This window comes from Octopus bimaculoides, chromosome 10 (genome assembly GCF_001194135.2).
Source record: "Octopus bimaculoides isolate UCB-OBI-ISO-001 chromosome 10, ASM119413v2, whole genome shotgun sequence".
Classification (NCBI taxonomy): Eukaryota; Metazoa; Mollusca; class Cephalopoda; order Octopoda; family Octopodidae; genus Octopus; species Octopus bimaculoides.
The window spans coordinates 20,115,967-20,130,476 of record NC_068990.1 but is presented as its reverse complement, the minus strand read 5'-3'; positions in this window follow the sequence as shown (position 1 = coordinate 20,130,476).

Here is a 14,510-nt window from a genome sequence, read left to right as displayed (position 1 = left end):
GTAAAGTAGAGTAAAGTAGAGTAAAGTAGAGTAAAGTAGAGTAGGTGGAAAGTAGGTGGAAAGTAGAAGAGCTCAAAATTTATTTTTTGATCAATGGCGGATGACATACCGCTAAGCATTTGGCACAGAGTGCAAAAGATTCTGCTAACGCACTGACATTTTTCGTTTCAAATTTTGGCACAAGGCCAGTAATTTCGGCCAAGAGGATAAGCAGATTGCCTTGATCCCGGTGCTCAACTGGTAATAATTTTATCGACCGCGAGCAATTGAATTGTAAAGTGAAATTTGGTGGACTTTGAATACAGAACGTAAGGACAGACAAAATACCGCTAAGCATTTTGTCGCCGTGCCAACGATTCTGCCAGCTAGTGGATTATAGTGGATTAATATTGGTTTCAAATTTCGGCACAAGGCCAGCAAAATCGTTGCAGTGGGTAAATCGATTACATTGACCTCAGTGCAATGCTCAAATGGTGCTTGTTTTATCGACCCCGAAATGATGAAGGCAAAATCGATCTCGGTGGAATTTGAACTCAGAACCTAAAAGCGGAAGAAATACCGCTAATCATTTCACCCAACTTGCCAAAGTTTCTGCCAATTCGATGACTTATAGGGGATTAAGATTACACGGAATCAGACGAATTAGACAATAAAATGATAAAGGATGAAGATAAAATAATGTTTCTGCAACTGAAGTTGAATTCCAATCTATGCATCCTGGCCTTCATGTCATTTCCCTTATGGTGAATTGTGTTGGCTTAATTCTTCATTCTTTTCTAAATCAAGTTAATATAATTATTGTGAATTCTTGACAATCTGACAAGCAGAAAAATACGTCTATTTTTCAGAGATCAGAATTTAATCCATCAGGTTATGGTTAGTGGTTAGAGGTTATTCATTTTACTTTGCCGATATATAACACGGAAATATATTTGAAATATATTTGAAATATATCAACGTTGATTTCTTACCTATTGGTAATCAAGGCTGTATATGACTCTTTAATTCCACTTATATTTCTTTAATCGCTCCTCGGTTTGGAGGCTTCTATATCTAATGCAATCATATCTGTTCTGTGACATCAAGTCATTAATTTTGACATCTTCTATACAAATGTTATCCAGCAATCACCTTTCACAAACTACCTTCAATTATGTTAAACATTATTCATTTATTGTCCTAGTGCGCACAAAAACATCTCTTTTGGTTGTATTTTTGAAGTATAAGGATAAATGTGATTTTGAAATTATTAAACGATCTAACTTGAACATATGTTTCTGGAGCAAACACATTAACACTATTGCTTCAGGTACCCTTTGAAACAAGATCGCAGTTAGATAATCGTTATCTCTATCTGGCAAAATCAATTTTAGAATATTATTTCACCTATTCAATAGCAATTGTTTCTCAAAGGCTGAAATAACATCCAAAGATGGTACCCAGCAGTACTGCATGCATATGTTGAAGAACTTTTCAAACACATATATACTCATTCCTTCATATCGAAATATAGAATAACTTCTATCACCAAAACTTAATATATCTGTATGCTTTAATGTGTGTTTGTGTGTGCATTTGCGTGTGAGTGCGTGTGAGTGTGTGTGTGTGTGCGTTCGTGCGTGTGTACGTGCGTATGTATGTGTGTGTGTGTGTGTGGCGCGCGCGTGTGCGATAGATAACAATACTATAAATTGAAGTTTTGATGAGACAGCAACCATGTATAGCACAAAAAAAAAAAGAAACGAAAGCGATACGAGTTATGTCTCGGCGAGAAATTATAGCTGTTAATGCAATTCTTGAAATCATTTAACACCTATTAGTAATAAATTTTCACGTGTATGTAAATAAATATATCCATTAGAAATAATGTTTCCATATTACAAGATAGTGAAACAGCGACAGTTGATAAATCTTAACTTACATTTCAAAATAGGCAGGAATTAGTAGTTATGAATTTTAAGTAAGTGAAGAAATGTCTATAAAATTCTACAAATAATAGTAATGAAATTTGAAGAAATTACACTCTACCGATTAAAAAAAGAAGATGCCACAAATAAATATACTTAAGCATGAGTCATTGGATGAACAAAATTCAATTTCGGTTTTCTTGCCTGAAACCACAACAGGCAGAAATTCCCGATTAATCGTTTTTCTCCGTGTATTTCGTTGATTGGTCCTTCGCAACTAAGGTATTAGCGACTGAGTAAATTACAAACTTTGCTAGAGATTTCGCTTTTGAAATTGCACATATGTAAAAGGATTATAGCTACAACCTGCACATGTTTGTCTTTACATCAATCTAAAACCTTGTAGACATGAACATTATTCATATTGTCTGAAAAATATATTGCGGTATTTCTTCTGGCTGATTTTTTTTTTTTTTTTTTTTTTTTTTGTGCTCCGATTTCAAACTCGGCTCTGGTTAAATTCTTCCCCATCGAATTTTATCAGAGGAAGTACCGTTCAAGTAATAGTTTCGAGGTGATCGTTTTTACCACTGTCCAAAATTGAACAATGGTTTTGCTTGTGTCTATCAAATGATGAACGAATGGAAAAATTATAACGGTCTCAAATTTCGGCATAAGGCCAGAAATTCCAGGGAAGAGGGTAAGTTGATTACATCGACTCCACTGTTGAACTGGAACTTCATCGACCCCAAAAGAAGGAGAGGCAAAGTTGATCTTGATAAAATTTGAAATGCCCTAAGCGTTTTTTCCGAGTGCTAAAGATTCTGCAGCTAACAGCTTGGGACAAATATGATAAAGCAATTAATTACTTTCATTACATTTTTCGCTTTATCACGATCTTCTTTTGAATGGGAATTACAAAGGCAACCTTTATTTTCAATAAATATTCATAGTTTTCAGTGAATATTATTAGCCCAGCTATATCAGGTGACTATATAATTCCAAGCCCATTTCTTATAGCTTACGAAGGAGATTTGGGATTATGACTTCTTAAAAATAGAAAGGCAAAGTGTAAAACATGGAATGGCCATGACTAGAAAGCCTTAGACGAGATGCTGCCATAGATTTCAGGGAATAAAAATAACATCAGATTTCATGACAAATCAAATCCTTATTGTTTGTTTGTACCGTGTTGCCCTTTTCTTTCATTGAACAAAATTTGTCTATGGAAATCTTCTGAACACTAATATTAGAAAATCTACAATTACTCATGATTTTTGTAATATTTCATTGAATTATCATATTGTATTAAAACATTTCTTTTAATTTTTTTATTTTATTTTTAGAAATTTGGAAAGATGAATGTGATTATATATTTTGCATTGTTTAGTTATGGCACCATCTTTCGGATAATTATATATGTTAACAATGGTTTCCTGAATGCTTCACTAGTTTTCCATCTCGCATTAACATTACATTTTATTATCTCTTGTACAATCTTCATGACATTCTGCTTCAACTCTTATCTCGGTTTTCTATCAAATATTTTGGCTCTATTTTTAGCAATTTATAATGGGACACTCCATACTATCAGCCCAAATAAAACAAAAGAAAAAAGACAATAATTCCTTTGTTAGCTTAAAGAAGACAAATATAGATTACGGATAACAAAATACAAAATTACGGCAGGGCTAGATCTTTAAATCCCATCAAGAAGTACCAAAAAACCTCGATATATTTGATCATCTAGCGGATGATTGACGTCCCTATTTCCTTTCCCGGTCAAAAAGTGCATGTTCTGAGTGGGGCCGTTTGCACATATTTTATTCGCTAATTTCACACACCATTCAAAGAATTTACTGAATGGGGAGCACCTCACTTCCTGCCTTCCTTTCCTCGTGCAGTGAATCATGGAATATTTGAAAAGTGCCGATTTCTGTGCATTTCAGTCATGTCCATCATATAACTTAATTCTACTTTGCCACAATGGACAGAAAAAAAATGTTATGAGTGGCATGGCAAAGGGGGAGAGTCTGAGGCGGGTAAGAGGGTCCTTGTAGCTCTTCTTGATATGAGATCACTATGCTACGCACATATGGTTGTGATGCATGTGCCTGGTGTACCCTTATCAGACGGGTTGTCATGATGGGTATAATGGGCTTCGTATATTTTACCCCAGTGTCACTTTGATGGCATATACTGCTCTCTCAATCAATAATAATAATAATAATAATAATAATAATAATAATAATAATAATAATAATAATGTTGACGATAATAATAAGTATGATAACTCCGGGCTAAATATCTATATGGACGTACACTAAGAAGGTCTCTCCACAAATTAATCTCAGTCCAATAACATCGGTTCGATGGAAGGAAAAGCTTGCAATACAACTGTGGTTAAATTTCTATTAAAGCAGAGAAACTAAAAAAATGGAAAGATGTTTGTCATATAAAGAGTAGTTTATTTGTTAAATGCATGCTATCTCAATGCAACAAGCGCAAGAAGCCGAATCAAGCAATAGGAAACCTGGACACAGTAAGCACTTAATTTGAATAGTTACCTAAACATGCAAGTGAAACATGTACACTATACTGCAACATGTACACATATTAATATTTATAAACAACAGAAATAATGCTTACACGGCGCACACGTACACACGCGGAAAATAAAAGGAAAAACACGTGTCACGAGCACAAACAAAACAGAGCGACTTCCCGCAAACGAATAAAAAAATGCAACTGAGTGACTCAGTTTAAAATATAAACAAATATTTATGCCGAGAAACATAGCTACCAGAAAGAATAGAGCCCAAGAGTGTGAGGTCGCTTTTGTCTCGTTATCGCACAGGAATGCCCATTGCTGATCTCTTCAACATCTGCCGAATCTATTTACAGACCTGTGGAATTTAATCTGTTCATCAATCTGTATATTTTGCTCCTACTATTCCCTTAAACACTCACATATTTATGATCATCTCAAGTACAAGACAAAAGTTCAAACTAAACAACATTTAATAATACATTTTAATAATAAATGGAAATAATAATAATGAAGGTAATAATGGTGATGGTGGTATTAATGATAATAATAATAATAATTTAGCCAAAACACATATCGGATCAGAGGAAATACTAACAATGACAAATAGTAGGAAAAAAATGAAAATAATAATATCAGTGATGATGATAATAATAATGAAATGAAGCGGTCGGAATCTCATTTTGCTTCGATTGATGATACATCTAATGATGGTGTCACAATAAAAAAACATTGGTAATTGCGCAACCTGATAATCGTTACCTCATATGAGTGACAACGAAAAAACAAAATATTGTGAATAATGTTGGTAATGAAACTGAAGCCTTTGATAGTGACAGCGTTGCACTCGACAGGCTCAGACATACTGGTCCAACTCCAGCCTGTCGTTATCCAGCAAGGAACCAGAACAATTGAGCAACCCCGTAGATGAAAAGGGTGTTCATCTTAGGGGATACCGACAACATATGTATGATCAATGGAGAGAAAGAGGATTGTTGCAACCCACGGAATAGAGATTATGTGTTCAAGATAGAGCAATAAAGAAAAATGGTTGGTTCACAGAAGTAGAGCGCGAAGCTATCAAAAGACGGGTAATGGAAATCAGTAGCAGAGGAAACGATGAAAATACAGTTCTTTCTGATAAAAGTAATCTCATAGCAGAAAACAGAGGTGAAATCTCTAATAAACTAGAAGAAAGGAACAGTGATAGCTTGCTCGATGAGACATATGGATGGTTTGGAAGAAGACAATAAAACTAATGGTGACATGACAAATGGGCAAAATGCAATCTACGACAATAAAGGCAGGGCTATACGAGAACTATAGCGACATTATTTACAATCTTAAAAAATGGATGATTGTTGGATATTGAAAAAAGAAAAGAAAAATGTGAAGGAAATTCTGAAATACATCAAAACAAAAAACATCACAGAAACAGATAATTTGATCAAGGCAGCAACTATTGTTGTAGCAGAAAATGTGGGTGTTAATGTCAAGAAAAAAAATATAATGGGAATGACAAAAAAGATCCATGGTGGAAAAGGAGAATACAGGCGGGGTTAGATATCTTCCCGAAGCACATTTCTGTGTTAGACCGAAAAGAAAAGGGGGATCTTAAAAGCGAACAAAAATGCAGGGCACTGAACAGGAAGTATAATATTGAAAGAAAGGGCCTGAAAATGGTAATGGGGAAACTGAAGCAACGCCTCGTCGCAAAGAAACCAAAAATGTTATGATACATCCAAAGAATGAAGAGTTACCTGCAGAATAGGTTATTCGGAGTAGATCAGAAGAGATTCTACAAAGAAATAAACGGAGTGTACAGATGAAAAGTTGGGCAACTGGTAGGTCCCGGAACCAGAGAGAGTTCAAGCCTACTGGATCAAAAGATTTGGTGAATGCCATGCACGAATAGCTGCACAACTCAACACCTTGTTAAATACCGACTAAATAACAACAGAGTGGTTGACAATGGGTACGGCAGTGCTGTGCTTGAAAAATATCGAAAAGGGCAATACGGTAGACAATTACAGGCCGACATCCTGCTTACCACTTATACGGAAAGTATTGGCTGGTATAGCCGCAAAGTCAATGTATGGAGACCTGGAAAAAAATGGACCCTGCCACATGAGAAAAGGACTGCAAGCGTAAGTGCAGAGATACCAAGGATCAACTCCTGTAAGACAAAACTGCATGCATACGATAAGATCCCATATTCTTGGATTGTGGAATGTATGAACCTATTTTGTATTGCATCGAATGTTGAGCGAATGCTTGGAAAAACTATGCCGAATTGGAGGGCGGAACTGACAGCATATGGAAGAGGTTTAGGGACAATAGAAATCAGGAGAGGCATGATACCACTAAAACTGATTCCGAGGAAAACTGCCAACAAAAAGTCAACCACTTGTTATTAATGGATGAGCCCAAGTTAGTTCCCTCGTTGATACGGTTTATACTTTCAGTGCTGATATCACAATGGGGTTCGGACTGAAAACGTGTGGCGCCTTAGTCTTAAAGAGAGGCAAAATGAATCGACAGGCTAGCGATACCGTCGGGGGAGGTTATGAAGCAGATAGAAGAGAGGAGCTATATTATTATAGTTATAATAATAATAATAATAATAATAATAATAATAATAATAATAATAATAATAATAATAATAAGAAGAAGAAGAAGAAGAAGAAGAAGAAGAAGAAGAAGAAGAAGATTAATAATAATAATAATAATAATAATAATAATAATAATAATAATAATAATAATAATAATTATTATTATTATTATTATTATTATTATTATTATTATTATTATTATTGGATGAGAGAGTAGTGCATGCCACCAAAGTGATACTCGGGTAAAATATACGAAGCTCATTATATCCATCGTGACTACCCGTCTTATAAGGGTACATGCATCACAACCATATGAGCGCGACACGATGAACAGCACATGACGTTGCAAGTAGGACCCATTAATTTCTTTTTTTTTCAGATCGAGTTGCACATCCTACTCAAATGGTCATTGAATAAGGGTTGTTTAATTATGTTGCATGAAACATCTATATATTCATAGGTGAATTATTGAATCTCCAAAGAATTCCTCTCAACACTTGGCTCTGAGATGCACATATCGTCAGCCACTAAGGGATATGCTCCTCTGGTTAAGGTCGAACAACTGACAAGGATGTCTGTGATATCTGTGATATTTAGCAGAATATTTGTTGTAACCCATCTTTTATACCAAGACAAATCAATGTACATGATAACACTTCCAATCAGTTAAGATCAGAAGCCATGGGAGCCAGTGCCTGGTGCTCATCTATTATCATCATCATCATCATCATTATCATCATCATCATTATCATTATTATTATTATTATTATTATTATTATTATTATTATTATTATTATTATTATTATTGTTCAGTAGTTTTATTTTTATAACGTGCTTTCACTTCACTACCGAGTGCAGCTCTGTGCGCCTTGGGTATGTGCTGTGGTTTGCTGTGGTGCTCTTATGTTTACTGTATTGAAAGTGTTTTGCGTAGAATGTGTGCAGTACCCAGTAGTGCAATTTTCTGTATGTTATATATATTTGTAAGTCCTGGTGTTTTTGTTATGTATTTGTCTGAATGTTTTTTTTTAATCATCATCATCATCATCATCATCATCATCATCATCATCATAATAACATCATCATCATCATCAACATCATCATCATCATCATAATAACAATAGGCGCTCCCATAGTAACATTGAAACAAAGACGCAGTCACAAAACATTATCCCCGTCGCTGCAGCTAAAACAAATTGAATAAAACTCTCAGAACAACAGATCAAGCAGAGATAACATTGTTGTGGAAGAAACAAAAATATAAAGAATGAGAAGATAACGTAGCAAAATCGATAAACATGTTTTAACATAAATACCTGCCTAAACTTCAAACAAAATAACGACTTAACGGAAATAAATCGCATATTTACTAGGGTGCTGCAAGATTTTCTGTTCGGGGTTAACATGTTGCATTATACGAACAGACAGAATCACTATGTCTGTTTGATTGTAGTGGGGATTACAGCAGGATTCCGCAGCTAGAACCCAACCAGACAATGATTTTAAAATATCATACACAAATTTGAGAAACGAAGGAAAGTTTCATTTATATAATGGAAAAGTAAACGAGTTATACAATGTAACAATATGTAAATAAAAGCGAAACGAGATCCAATTAACGATAACAAATGATACATTGGAAGTAAAAGATTAGAATAAGGAATCCATAGAAGCAAAACTACATGAGGTAAGACGCAGCAGAAAATTCGATATTTCTAAGGAGTTTATCAAGATGTAAATGCAGGCATTTTGTAATGTGACAGAGTGTAATGCAATATTAGTTTGTGAAGGAAACGGACAGTTGTCTAATCCTAGTAAGGGGTAAAATTGCAAAATCTTCAGCATGTGAAATAATTTGCGAAAGGAAAATTATTCCTTTCAATTACATTTGATGAGAGAAGAGTGTCAAGAAATTATAAAACGACTGTTGGGGCTCTGAGAATTCATAAAATGTTAAAAGTGATTATGGAATATTTCTACAATATATTAATGGATGATTTCAAAATTTGTAAACCAAAAAATACATGAAAATCAAGTAATAAAGGAATGAAATAAAACAATAACTTTATGTTTGAATTAAACAAAAAACTCCATTTGCATCAATCATTGTATCTCATTGCCCAATAACACTAATGCATTCTGTCATCCAAATATTCTTCAGCGCTGGAGAACCATAATCTTCCACGGGGTCTTCTTACGTTGTACTGGATGCATTAGTGTCACGTCTTCTGAACCACTGAAATAACTCTTCGCGAAGTTTGCCAGTTCATTTCTATTTTCTCTTTAAAATGAGGTATCATTTTGCTAGGTAAGGTTTTAGTGTTGTTGTGATGTGCGTATATTAAACATGTTTCATTTTATTCATCTTTGGGATACGTACTCCCCCGTAGGGCATTGATGTGAAGGTGCATGGCTTGGTGGTTAGGATGTTCGGTTCACTGTTGTAAGGTCGTAAATTCGATTCCACACGGCAAAACACTTTATTTCCCGTTGCTTCACTCAGCTGGGAAAATGAGTTGTACCTATAATTCAGAGAACCAGTCTTGTCACATTCTGTGTCATGCTGAATCTTCCTGAGATCTACGTTAAGTGCATACGATGCCGTGAAGTGCTCAAACATTTGCACGTTGATTTCATGACGAGGCTGTTCTGTTAATCGAATCAACTGAAATCCGTGCTGTTCTAACTAACAGAGTACCACGTTTTAGGCCATTTATTCATCTTCGTAAGATGCGCTCTCAGTAGAGAAAGTTCTGGCAGATGATGTACTTTGTACCGTGTATTTCATTTTACCTTTCTTTTATCTTACCATTGTGTATTGATGTCGTTGATTGACGCTTTATCTTGACCAATTGTGGCTGGGTGTATTGATTTTGTTTCTCATGTCTCACTTCTGGTAATGAAAACGTGGAAGAGACTACAATTACCAACGCACGAATTGTGCCTGGTGTTGATCTAATACGGATAATCCACGCTGCCCGTTGTTACAAGCTTTGATCTTTTGTACTTTCTTTGCAGAAGTCTTTTACATGGGCTTTGCCGTTATATGTATCAACTGAAACAGCTACCTTCGATGCATAGGTTTAGTATCTATCTCTCCTGTACAGAATATAGTTCTAGTATTATTTTCTGTTTGATTTACGGTATCAGATGTTTCGCTAAATGAAACAACGCTGACAACGTAGTCGCTACGAAGGTAACTAAAAGTGAACGAGGGTTCATATTTCCAATGTCCCTGACGCTTTTCTTTTCCTACTCTACATTGCAAAAAGGGCAGCTGTACTATCTGGGCGTGAATTTCGCCCCATCCTCTGCATAACATGTGGGTAGCGATTTAGTATTATATACGTTTCCCTTCACTATGTTTCATATACGTTTCCTCGTTTAAAATATCTATAAGAAATGTTTGTAATTCTTATTTGATTGCGACGAGAAAAATGTGCAGCGTGCTTCGAGAGACGTAGGTATACCACATTCCACTTCCCTAGATCTCTGTGATCAATTCTGGAATATTAGACACACAGGTTATTGATCTTACAAGGAAAAGTTTCATGTCGAGAGTTTTCCTTTTGGGTAAAACACTAGCAACAGACAATGTGTTCGTGTTGACACTCGAAACGAGACCTGAATTCATACTGTTGTGGTTTTTCTGTTTATTGCTGTTGGTGATGCTGTTCACAGTAAAATATTTTCCGAATTATGTTGAAATATTTGCTTAACTTCCTGTGAGCTATTTAAATTTCGCGTTACAAATAAATTAGCATTAGCTTTAATTTTTCTGCTTTGTATCACTGCAATGCTGTATTTTGTACATTTAGATTTTTATTCTGCTTGGAGGAGTGCGTGGCATGAATATTCATGATCGGTTTTGGTCACTGTATGCACTAGATATTCTATTTAGCATGACTGTAAATATGTGAAGAATGTAGTTGGAAAAATTCAAACTACACTGCATGGCAATATATAGATTGCTTTTATTCAAGGAGTTAAAGGAATGGTTGCTAATGTTATACATACAACACAGTTGATCCAGTCAACCAGACAACTTGCTTTGCATTCTTCGTGGGGTGAATGACGTGTGTTGAAGTAGTTGTAAATAGTCATCGGAGAGTTTCAAAACAAGATGATCTACAAACGTTTTCTATAAGTTAGGGAAACAATTTTCCTCGATTCGTTAATCAATAACTTTGCTAGAACTGGAGATATTCCGTGGAGTATGGGTTTCAAAACAAGCACTAGAAGCCTTTAGTGGATAACGGTCATTTATACATCTAGACATCTCACTGACTCTTACTAGCAAGTCAGATATAAAAAATTAATACTAATGTGTAAGTTTATCAACGAGCGTGCACTTTGACATAAAGCTCTTATCAAATAGATTCTCATTTCAAACTCTAAGATTGTTTTATGGTCGTAGATAACACGATAGAATTATATGAATTAAATGAAAGTTCTCTAATCATTCTTCAAATTCATTTAAACCGAACAATTCTTTCACTATCATTTTTCAAGTTGGCTTCTGTGATCGACATCTATCTGCGGAACTATGAAACATATTTCCCTATGCAACATACGCATATATGCTTAATTTGAATATTCTTAAAATATGTGAGATGACAACCAATATTTAAAAATAAGCAGATTTAATGGGAAGATATTTTCTTATGTTTAGTATAACACAAAGCAACCGCATCGTAAAGGATACAGGCAGGACTACATTTAAGTTACACTACTTCATTGGATCTCATTCAATAATATATATTGTTTTTACAAATATGTGACAATATTAACTAACTCATTTATAAATCAGCCAAAGAAAGTATTTTCTCTTCATATGAGATGAGAATTTAATGGTAGTGTATATCTAGCAACCAGTTTGAAAGACATTACATTTCTAACAACGTTTGTATAAATGAATGTAATATTTTTCCACTTTTATTTTGCATGTACTGTAAGTTTGAGCTTATTTTTTCCAGCAACCCATATCTCATCCAGAATAGAACGTTAATTTAATTTAATTACAAGAAGAAATGAACGAATCAGACACACAAGTTTTTTTAGAAGAAAATGTAATCCCGCACACAAAACTATTCTTATACGTTTGTGCGTCTTGCGCACGCGCGCGCACACACACACACACACACACACACAAACACACACACACACACCTGTGTATGTGTGTTGTGTATGTATGTATATGTATGTATGAATGCATGTATATATATATATATATATATATATATATATATATATATATATATATTTATATATATATATGTGTGTGTGTGTGTGTGTATGTGTGTGTGTGTGTGTTTGAGAGATGCTAAGATAAATATGTACACACTCACATAGACATATGTATGTATATGTGTGTGTTTATATGTGTGTGTGAGTGTAGGTTTGTATATGTGTCTATGTATGTGTATGTATTGTAATCTTTGACAATTTTTTCTGTTAAATCAGTCTCTGGTTTGAACAGCTACTGAAATAACAACGCTGCAGACAGTAATACAAACAAACATTAAATCAATCAATAAAAACAAAACAAAAATAAATAGTGAAAATCCTCGAAATATGAGGGAGGGGAACGTTGCAGATGTAGTACGGATATGGAAGTTGCAATGCTGATTGTGTTGAACATCCACAACAACAACAACGTTCAACGATATAAATTCGAGTAACAAGCAGGAAATCTCTCCGAATCACAAATGAAGAAAAAAAAAAGATTCTAGATATGTAAAACAATAACGTTATCTCATAAAATAGATTACATTTGCCAAATAATTTTTTCTGTTTTTTGTTAATACACGCTACCTTATCAACAAAAACAAGGATGATGTTATTGTATATGCTTTTTTTTTTCTTTTTGGTATAATCCGGGTCAACGGGGATTTCTTCTTGTTTTTGTGTTCTCTGTTTGTTTTCTTTTCTTTAATTAGACACAGCTAATGACGCTTTTGTGCTGAAGTGTTGATATGCGGTATCAAAAGATATGCAATATCAAAGAATCGGTGGATAAATTAGAAATACAAACAGCCTCAGCCCAAGTGTGTATGGAAGAGTGTGTTTTTGTTGTGATACGTGGGTAAGTGTTCAACGTTTGTTTATGTGTACTAATATGCCTATCATTTGAATATGTGCAGAATGAACATATAGGTGTGGCGTAAACCAGATCACAAATATTCCAATACCCAATACGAGAAGGAAGGAGATAGAGATAAGCAAAGCGAATGGAATATATATACACACACACACACGCACGCAGATGTATATATATATAAAGATATATATATATATATATATATATATATATACAAAATATATGAGTATATGCATATATATGTACATGTATGTATATACCTTCATCCACATGTACATATAGATACATTACTGGGTACATGACGTGGCAAAAGAACATGGTCAAAATGGTAAACATGGTGCAACAAACGATCAGGCCACATAGAAACATCTCCTTCATCAGCTGCCACCATTAAAACCCCGGCGTTTCGAAGAATTAAGGCAGTACGCATCATTATAATGGCTATTCCCACGAACACAAATTAAATGGTTTTCGTGGAGGGTAGTGGCGGACGGAAAACGAGACACGCAAACGAAACGGTGAAATAAACAAACAAAAAGGCTGTACAGTCAGACGTGAAGTGTGTATGTATTGAACGCTGTGAGGCACGAACTGGAGGGTCTAATAAGTACGTGCGAGTTGAGGAGTCGAAGAACGAAAATGAGCAACGAGAGGTAGAGAGGGAGAGAGATAGTAGTAGTAACAGTGAGAGGTGAAGGACGAGCAGCGAGAGATAGAGAGAGAGATAGTAGTGACAGGGAGAGGCGAAGAACAGTAGAGGGAAGAATGAGAGGGGGAGATAGATATAGAGATAGAGAGAGTCGCGTTAAAAAATAGTTTAAACTTACTGTATAAAGGTTAACGCGTGCGTTCTGTCGTGATACAAACAATATATGAGTATATGCATATATATGTACATGTATGTATATACCTTCATCCACATGTACATATAGATACATTACTGGGTACACGACGTGGTAAAAGAACATGGACAAAATGGTAAACAAGGTGCAACAAACGAGCAGGCAACATAGAAACATCTCCTTCATCAGCTGCCACCATTAAAATCCCGGCGTTTCGAAGAATTAAGGCAGTATGCATTGTTAAAATGGCTCTTCCCACGAACACAAATTAAATGGTTTTCGTGGAGGGTAGTGGCGGACGGAAAACGAGACACGAAAACGAAACGGTGAAATAAACAAACAAAAAGGCTTTACAGCCAGACGTGAAGTGAGTATGTATTGAACTCTCTGAGGCACGAACTGGAGGAGCAAAGAAGTACGTGCGAGCTTGAGGAGTCGAAGAACGAAAATGAGCAACGAGAGGTAGGGAGGGAGAGAGATAGTAGTAGTAACAGTGAGAGG